Source organism: Solanum pennellii, chromosome 10, assembly GCF_001406875.1.
Source record: "Solanum pennellii chromosome 10, SPENNV200".
Classification (NCBI taxonomy): Eukaryota; Viridiplantae; Streptophyta; class Magnoliopsida; order Solanales; family Solanaceae; genus Solanum; species Solanum pennellii.
Genome location: NC_028646.1, coordinates 35,251,892 through 35,260,342, shown reverse-complemented (window position 1 = coordinate 35,260,342; position 8,451 = coordinate 35,251,892). Strand labels below are relative to the sequence as shown.

Genomic DNA, 8,451 nt, shown 5'->3' with positions numbered 1-8,451 from the left:
AACCATCAAAAACATCAATTAGAAGTAAAAAAATGGAAGTTCTCCCTTTTCTCTAAATTCTCTCTCAAGTCAAATCCTCCATTGAAGAAACTTTAAGCTCCAAGGAAGAGGATCAAATTCCCCATGTTTTAACCTAAATTTCGTGGATAGGTCTTCAATGAGGTAAGGTGATTTCATCCTTGAATCTTCTCTCATTTGAGGAGCCAATTTCAAAATGTTTTTTAAAGATCATAAAAATCCTAAAAAACCTATTTCGAATTCTAAGCATGGGTTCTTGTATTAATGGGTTTAAATTGATGTTTTCTAAATTGATGATTTATGTATTATATCAGATTCATATTTAGATTTTTATGGGAGATTGAATTTTATGTTGTCTATTGATGGAATTGTTCTTAGTTTGACTTATATTATTGATATATGTCTTGGTTATGTTGAATTATTTTTATGGATGAGTTAGGGGTCTTAGCCTTATATGCATTATAATTGGTTAGTCTTTTGTTGTGTAAAGTTTTTGGAGATGTTAAGGAATGATTATTGTGGCTATTGGAAGGTCGTAAGTTAGCATATTTCCCTTATTTAATGTAGAATTGATACTGAATGGCTATTGATTAGTATGCTACACTTATCGTGGAGGTGCTTAATTATTATAATTATTATGAATGAGCCTTGTAGACATTATCATATGAATTTTAGTGTTATCATGTTATGGATTATATGGGTGTAGTAAGTAAAGGAGGATAGGGTATAGGTGAAGGTACTCATGTGATGCTGATATGATATTGTATGATTGTTATAATGATATGATTGAAAGTATTTCTGCTCTAAATGTTGATGTATGACGATGAAGAACTAAGAAGTGTCTTTATATAATAATGGTGTATCTTTTTCTCGTAAACTTAGTTGTCATTACGTGGTACTTGAATTGTATCGAATGAGTGTATGAATGAAAGTCTAGAATCGGTAGACCTAAAGTAGGTACACTCATATGAAAGACTAATGTGAAACCTTGATTATGAAAAAAAATTTACGAATGTAAAACCTTGAAATGAAAAGAAGGTTAAGAATTTGAAACCTTGAACATGAAAAGAATGTTAATAAAGAAGTGTTCAATTGGTAGACCGCAATGATTCCTCCTTCTTGAGTAAAATGACAAACATAGAGGTAGGTTGGTTGTAGCGACATGAAATCATCTCTAAGAAACTCATAATATCAATCCAAATGAACCTTGATCGGCATCCCTTGTGGACCACTTCTATGAAATTGTATTATGATTCAGTAGGTCTTAGTGATGATACCTTCTCTAATACACTTATGTGAATGAACTTACTCTATGAGAACCAAGTAAAAGCACCGAGTGGATATGCTTAAGGTAGTAGCTCTATTTGAATATGATACTACAGTACAAATAAACCTTTTGATATCCCCTAAACCATGTGCCAACATGGGATGATTCCTAGTTCTACGCTTGGCAAGTTATAAACATTCCACCGTGTGGGGTTTCATGACACTTGATTTCACACCTATATAGTGTGGTCTATGTCGATTAATGACTATTCTCATCATGTGGGATGTACACTATAGAAATTGGGTAGTATCTACAACGTGTAGGTAGTGGAACGGGAAGCTATCTACACATGGAAGGAGTAGGCTTTGAAGGATCTATAGTGAGTTCCATACGTCTTCCAAGACCATTATGTGAAGTCCCCTATTTGTTTAGTTGTCTCCTAATTGGCTTAAATGAATAATATTCACTTGGTAAAGGTGTATTAAATTAGAAAGGTTCTTAACTAGAATGCATTTTATGAACGCGTAGGTGTGTATTGAAGAGATTGTATGGTTGGTCTATTCTTGTCTTGCCTAGGTGGGTATTAGTATAACCTTAGGTAGAGGGTCTAAATGGATAAATAAGTTATTTAATGATTGTGGTCTTACCTTATATCTGAATATAAATTTGAAGATGTTTCTTATACTTGTCTTCTGAGATTTCATTAATAGCATAAAAAGCATATTTCAACTAAAGTGTCCTTTTTAATGATTTCTTGCATGTTCACCATGCTTAGTGTTAAATTTTACTAATTTAATGTTCTTCTCTATGTTTACAAGTGTAGGTGGTGGCAACTGAGGATTCCTAGAGTTGAAGCTTGGGAAGTAGATTTCTCTCAAGATTGGTATGTACTCCTTTGTTCGAGGATATGTATTTTATTTCTAGTTTTCTTTCATTAAAGACTTTGCAGTAGACTATAAGTTTCTTTTCAATGTAATGGTCGTGACCTTATGATAATGAGATGTGTCTTAGAAGGTTTGTGATGAAACTTAGTGTTTCTTAGTTTTATTATTGAGTTTCCTTATTGACTCTGTTGTGAAAAGCTTTAAATTCCACATTACATTCCATACTTTTGTAATGAACTGAATGCTAGGAGTCCTGTATATGACCTACGAGAGCTCGAGTACTCCGTGTGACGACTTAGAGGTGCTCCTGGGTCGTGAAAAACTTGGTATTAGAGCATAAGGTTATGAATTGGTCTTTGAAGTCAAATATCTCATGAGTCACGTGTAGTAAAGTCTTGTTCATAAGTGTGACTTGCGACACATCTATGAGCGAGAGAATATAGGATGATAGAAGTTTCACTTTCTTCATAACTCTTGTGTCATGCCATAGAGTTGAGTACTATAAGTGTCTTTTCCTAATCTCTTCTCTTGTGTTTATAGGATATGAGTCGAAGGAGGACACCTGCATGAAGTGTGAAGAAAGGAGTAGTGAATGAGGGATTTCCTTCCCTAGACAAATAAGTTCCTCAAGATGAAAAAATGCCTACAGCTAGTTAAGCGAATGAGGTTCTGGTAGTTCCCCTGGAGATGACTAAAGAGGAGGTTAAAAGAGCTCTTATTGCCCTATACCGAGCCACTTAAGAATATAGTGAAGTGGGGCCTAGGGTGAATTCTCTTGAGAGTACCATGACTTCTAGGTTGAGGTACTTTGTTCAAAGGTGGGATAGGATCCCCAAGAGTTTCTAGATTGTGTTTATAAGGTGTTGAATGCTATGGACGTGACTTCAAAAGAGAAGGTGGAGTTGTGTTCATATCAATTGAGGAAGGTTGCTCAAGTGTGGTACATATAATGGAAAGAAAATAGTCCGGTTGAATCCGATCCTATAGAACAAGATGAGTTTAAGGAAGCATTCTTAGCAAAGTACTTTTTACGAGAACAGAGAAGATAAGGTTGAGAAGTTTATAAGCCTTAGGCAAGGTAACATGAGTATGGATGAAATTTTCCTTGAAATTTACCCTATTGTCTAAGTATGATCCATCTTTAGTGTCTAACCCTAGGGATGAGATGAGTAGCTTTTTGACTAGTGTTGCCGACCTTGTAAAAAAAGAGTGTCGTATGGCCATGCTCCATAATGACATGACTCTATCTAGGCTTATTGTGTAGGCTCAATCCATTGAGGAGTCTAAGATAAAAAGGAGGGGTAGAGGTTTGATGAGAGGAAGAATCGACAAGCAAAATCAACCTAGGTTAAATAAGGGAGCTCCAAACCAAGATGTCGTTAATGCTCTTAAGGTTAACAATGAAAGGGGTGGTGGTTCTCGAATTGTTAAGACTACTTGCTCAACTTTTGGAAAGAAGCATTTTGGGAATCGTCGAGCCGATACTAGTGGGTGCTATGGTTGTAGAAAGAATGATCACAAGGTGATATATTTCCCTACTATTGCTACTAGAGGAAGAAATGTCAATCAAGGTCCTTATAATAGTCAGGATGTGGGTGAACAAAAGAAGAGTCGCTTCTATTCTCTCAAAGCTAATAAGGAATCAAATACGGATGAAGGGGCCGATAAGTAATAATTCCTTACTTTAGTAATGAGATTTTATAATATTGTTCATTATAGAGTTGAAGGATTTTTTCTTCTTTCCTATTCTATTCTAGTGGGGAGTATGGTCAATAGTTGGGTTGATGGAACTTGTGTCTTCTTTCCTATTCTATTCTAGCTCGAGATATAGAATTCCTTTGTAGCATGATACATGATTTGGGAATTTCTTGTGTAAAATGATTTTTAAGGATCCCCTATGTCTTTGCATATTTTTCATGAGTTTATGGTTATATGGTAAAATGAGCTTTATTGATTTTATCTTCATGTTGTTATGCCTTCATAGTAAATTGCCTAAATGTTGAATGAATAGTTATATGAGCATTTTAAAAGTGTATTTTTGAATATGTTGCATAATTGTTTTTTTATGAAAAATTGGCATGATGGGATTAGAAATGTTGTGATGAGCATGATGATATGTGGAGTAAGATGTTCCTCCAATATGAAATGAGAAGTATGGAGTATTACTGCATGATGAATTGTAGATTTAGTTCTTACTTAATTGTTGTGCTTTGAGTCTCTTATATGTGGAGTTGATGATCGTCTAATAGATTTGAATTTTGTATTGATGTGGTGTGGGTGTGAGCTGATAGTCATGATTTTAGAACCTTGAAAGTGTTTTACGTGTTTTAGTGTCATTCGAGGATGAATATTTTACAAGTGGGGGTGTATTGAAACACGCTCAAAATTAAATAGGATGAACTAGAGAATCACTTGTGTTTTATGAGTTAAGTAACTTGTTAAAATAATGAAGAATAGTTTTATAAGTCAGTTTGTAAAAAGATTGTAAGTAAAATGTTAAGGGACGACCATGACGTTCGGAAACTAGTGTTTTGTGTGTCATTATTTGTTGTTTGTGTTTTATGTGTAGTTTTGAGTCAAAAATAAGTGGGCATGAAACTAACACCTAGAGAGACATGTTTAAGATTAAAACATGCTGGTACGAGTCCCCAAGGACAAACCTAAGGATCCTTGAGGAGGACCCAAGTTTTGGGGGAAGAAGCTATCGAGAGACGTTGTGGGTAATACCTTGAGGCAGTGGCTCTGCATTGCGGACCTGATTCACCAAGGACGAAAAAGTAGGTCCGCGTCCCGGACCCTTGTGCCAAAGAATTAATTTCTAGAAACTTGTGATAATACCTCCGCGGCACGAACTTGTTCCCCGCGATAATTCTAAAAATAAAAGTTAAGTTTGACTTATTTAAGAAGGTCCAATTAAAGTAGGGGTGTTTTGGGTGTTTTTGGTATTTTAGGGGTGTATTATATACATATTTTAAGTCATTTTACACCCATTCACCCAATCAAATACCCCAACGCTCAATTAGAAATTTAAAAAAATAGAATCCCTCCCTTCTCTCGATATTCTCGCTCTAATCAAATTCTCCATTGATGAACCTTCAATCTCGAAGGAAGAGGATTAAATTCTCCAAGTTTTCAACCTAAATTTCATTGATAGGTATTCAATAGGGTATGGTGATTTCATCCTTAATTCTTTTCTCATTCGAGGAACAATTTTCAAAGGCTTTTCAAATGATCTCAAAAAATCTAAAATCATATTTTCAATTCAAAGAAAAGGTTCTTGCATGAAACGTTTAAATTTATGATTTATGAAGTATTAAATTTTATTTGATTGTTTTATGAAAAAAAAGAACTCCATGAACCCATGTATTCCTTTAATTCATAATTATGGCTCTAAAGTTTGTATGTTGATTATGACCTAATTATGTTAGATTCAAGTTTAGATTGTATGGGCTATTGAATTATATGTTGCCTATTGATGTAATTGTTCATAGTTTTCCTTATAGTAGTGATATTTATCTTGGGTTATGTTAAATAATTGATAAAGATGACATAGGGATCATAGCCTTATGGGCATTGTAATTGGTAAGTTCTTGTTGTGTGGAGTTGTTAGAGATGTTAATGAATGGTGATTGTGGCTATTGGAAGGTGATAAGTTGACTTAATTCCCTTATTTAATGTAGAATTGATATTGAATTTCTATTAATTTGTGTGGTCCACTTATGGTAGCGGTGCTTAATTGTTATAATAATTATGTATATGACCTTGTCGACATTATTATATGTATTTTAGTGTTATCATGTTATGGCTTACATAGGTCTACTAAGTAAAGGATGATAGGGTATAGGTAAAGGTACTCATTTGATGGTGATATGATCTAGTATGATTGTTAGAGTTCTATGATTGAAAGTATTTCTTCTCTAACTGTTTATATATGACGATGAAGGAATAAGAAGAGTCTTTATAAAATGATCTTTTATGTTTTTCTAGTAAACTTTGTTGTCCTTACGTGGTACTTGAATTGTATCGAATGAGCGTATGAATGAAAGTCTAGGATAGGTAGACCTATAGTAGGTACCCTTATATGAATGACTAATGTGAAACCTTGAATATGAAAACAAGGTTAAGAATGTGAAACTTTGAATGTAAAAGAAGGTTAAGAATTTGAAACCTTTAATATGAAAAGAAGGTTAATAAAGAAGCGTTAAAGTGGTATACCGAAATGATGCCTCCTTCTTTAGTAAAATGGTGAACTTAGAGGTAGGTTAGTTGTAACTACATGAAACCATCTCTAAGAAAGTCATAAGAGCAGTCCAAATGAACCTTGATTGACCCCTTCTATGAAATAGTTTTATGAGTTAGTAGGTCTTAGTGATTGTAACTTCTCTATACACTTATATGAATGAACTTACACTATGAGAACCAAGGAAAACAATCGAGTGGATATGCTTAAGGTGGTAGATCTAATTGATCATGAGACTAGAGTATAAAGAAACCTTTTGATATCCCCTCAAAAATGTTCCAACATGAGATGTATCCTAGATCTACCCTTGGCAAGTTGAACACCACCACGCGTGGAATTTTATGACACCAGAGTCCATATGTAGCTAGTGTGTTCTATGTTGGTTAATCTCTATTCTCAACATGTGGGATGTACACTTTAGATATTGGATAGGTTCAACAATGTGTAACTTGTGGAATGGGACGCTATATACATATGACACTAGTAAAATTTGAAGATGCTAGAGTGAGTTAAATAAATAATGTTCACTTAGTAAATGTGTAATGAATTAGAAAAGTTCTTACTATGGTAGATTTGAGGAAAAATTACATGTGTATTGAAGAGGTTTTATGGGAGGTCTCTATCATGTCTTACCTAGGTGGGTCTAAGGATAACCTTAGGTAGACGGTCTAAATGGCTTAATTGGTTACTTAATAATTGTGGTAGTACCTTACATGTGAATATTTACTTGAAGATGTTTCTTATGCTTGTATTATGAGATTTTTACCAAAATAGCATGAAAAACATATTTCAACTAAATTGTCCCTTTTTAATGATTTCTTGCATGTTCATCATACTTAGTGTTTAATTGTAGTAATTACATATTCTGCTCTATGCCCAAGTGTAGGTGGTAGAAGGTGAGAATTCCTAGAGTTGAAGCTTAGGAAGTAGATTTCTCTCAAGATTGGTATGTACTCATATGTTCGAGGCAATAAATTTTATTTCTATTTTTGTTTCACTAAAGACATTGTAGTAGACTATAAGTTTCTATTCAATGCAGGGTTCGTGACCTTATGTTAATGAGATGTGTGTATGACTGTTTGTGATGAGACTTAGTTTTTCTTATGTTTTAATATTGAATTTCTCTATAGACTTTGTTGTGAAAAGCTTTAGATTCCACACTATTTTTCATACTTATGTAAGAATGAATGCTAATAGTCTTTTAAAAGACCTCCGAGAGGTCAAGTATGCCGTGTGGCGACTTGATGGTGCTCCCTTGTCGTGACATGAGAAGTATTGTTGAGTTCTAAGTTCTGTAATACTTGTGTCGTTAAGTTGTTCAGTCTTGAATTATGTGTACTGAATTTCCTTATTACTATTAAGATCCCTGAGTTGAGTTGTTCATATCATGAATATTATGATTTGAGTTATAAAATTTGAAACGTTTTTATAGCCAACACTTGAGTTCTTAAAATGAGTTTTGAGAAAGTAAACATGAGCATTGATAAAAGTTTCTAAAACATGATTTGTATAATCTAGGATGTTATAAATGTATGAGAAGTATGGTATCGAGACATAGTTCCAAACTAAGGGTACACCCTAGATATAACATGGCGTACTAGCCCCGAAGGGGTCTCATACAAGCCCTGAGCATATCATCACATAGGATGAAAGAAATTATGAGAAAATATTAAAAATTTATCAATACAATAAAGTATTTCATAAAAGCAAGCAGAAATCTAGTTTTTCTCAATTAGCCATCTAAAAAAATCTTTGAATAAAAAATAGGGTCACTTCCCTTTCAACATAATCCAAACATAAAATAACTAGAATAAAACTACTAATGACTTTTACGTTCTCGTATCTTTAGGAATCACCAAAAGCTAGGAAAATAGTTTATCCAAGATGAATCGAGAGAATATCTCCTTAAGAACCGAAACCTATTCTTTGTAAAAAATGTAGAAAATATGGTTCAGTACTAAAATTGCACAGAGTATGATGGTCATGCGCAAAATAATGAAAGAAAGGAGATTTTCGTTGAAAACCATGCATTTAACAAGTTT

General features: G+C 33.8%; 1 long non-coding RNA gene across 2 annotated transcripts; it reads left to right on the top strand.

The window, feature by feature from the left end:
• The first annotated feature begins 51 nt into the window (after positions 1 to 51).
• Positions 52 to 7,468, top strand: LOC114074492. Of its 2 annotated transcripts, XR_003574921.1 has the most exons (4): positions 52 to 162; positions 2,109 to 2,168; positions 2,710 to 3,837; positions 7,296 to 7,468. It is a non-coding gene; the product is annotated as an uncharacterized LOC114074492 (long non-coding RNA). The 2 variants fall into 2 exon arrangements; XR_003574920.1 differs by lacking the exon at positions 7,296 to 7,468 and having other exon boundaries at positions 2,710 to 4,067.
• Positions 7,469 to 8,451: the final 983 nt, after the last annotated feature.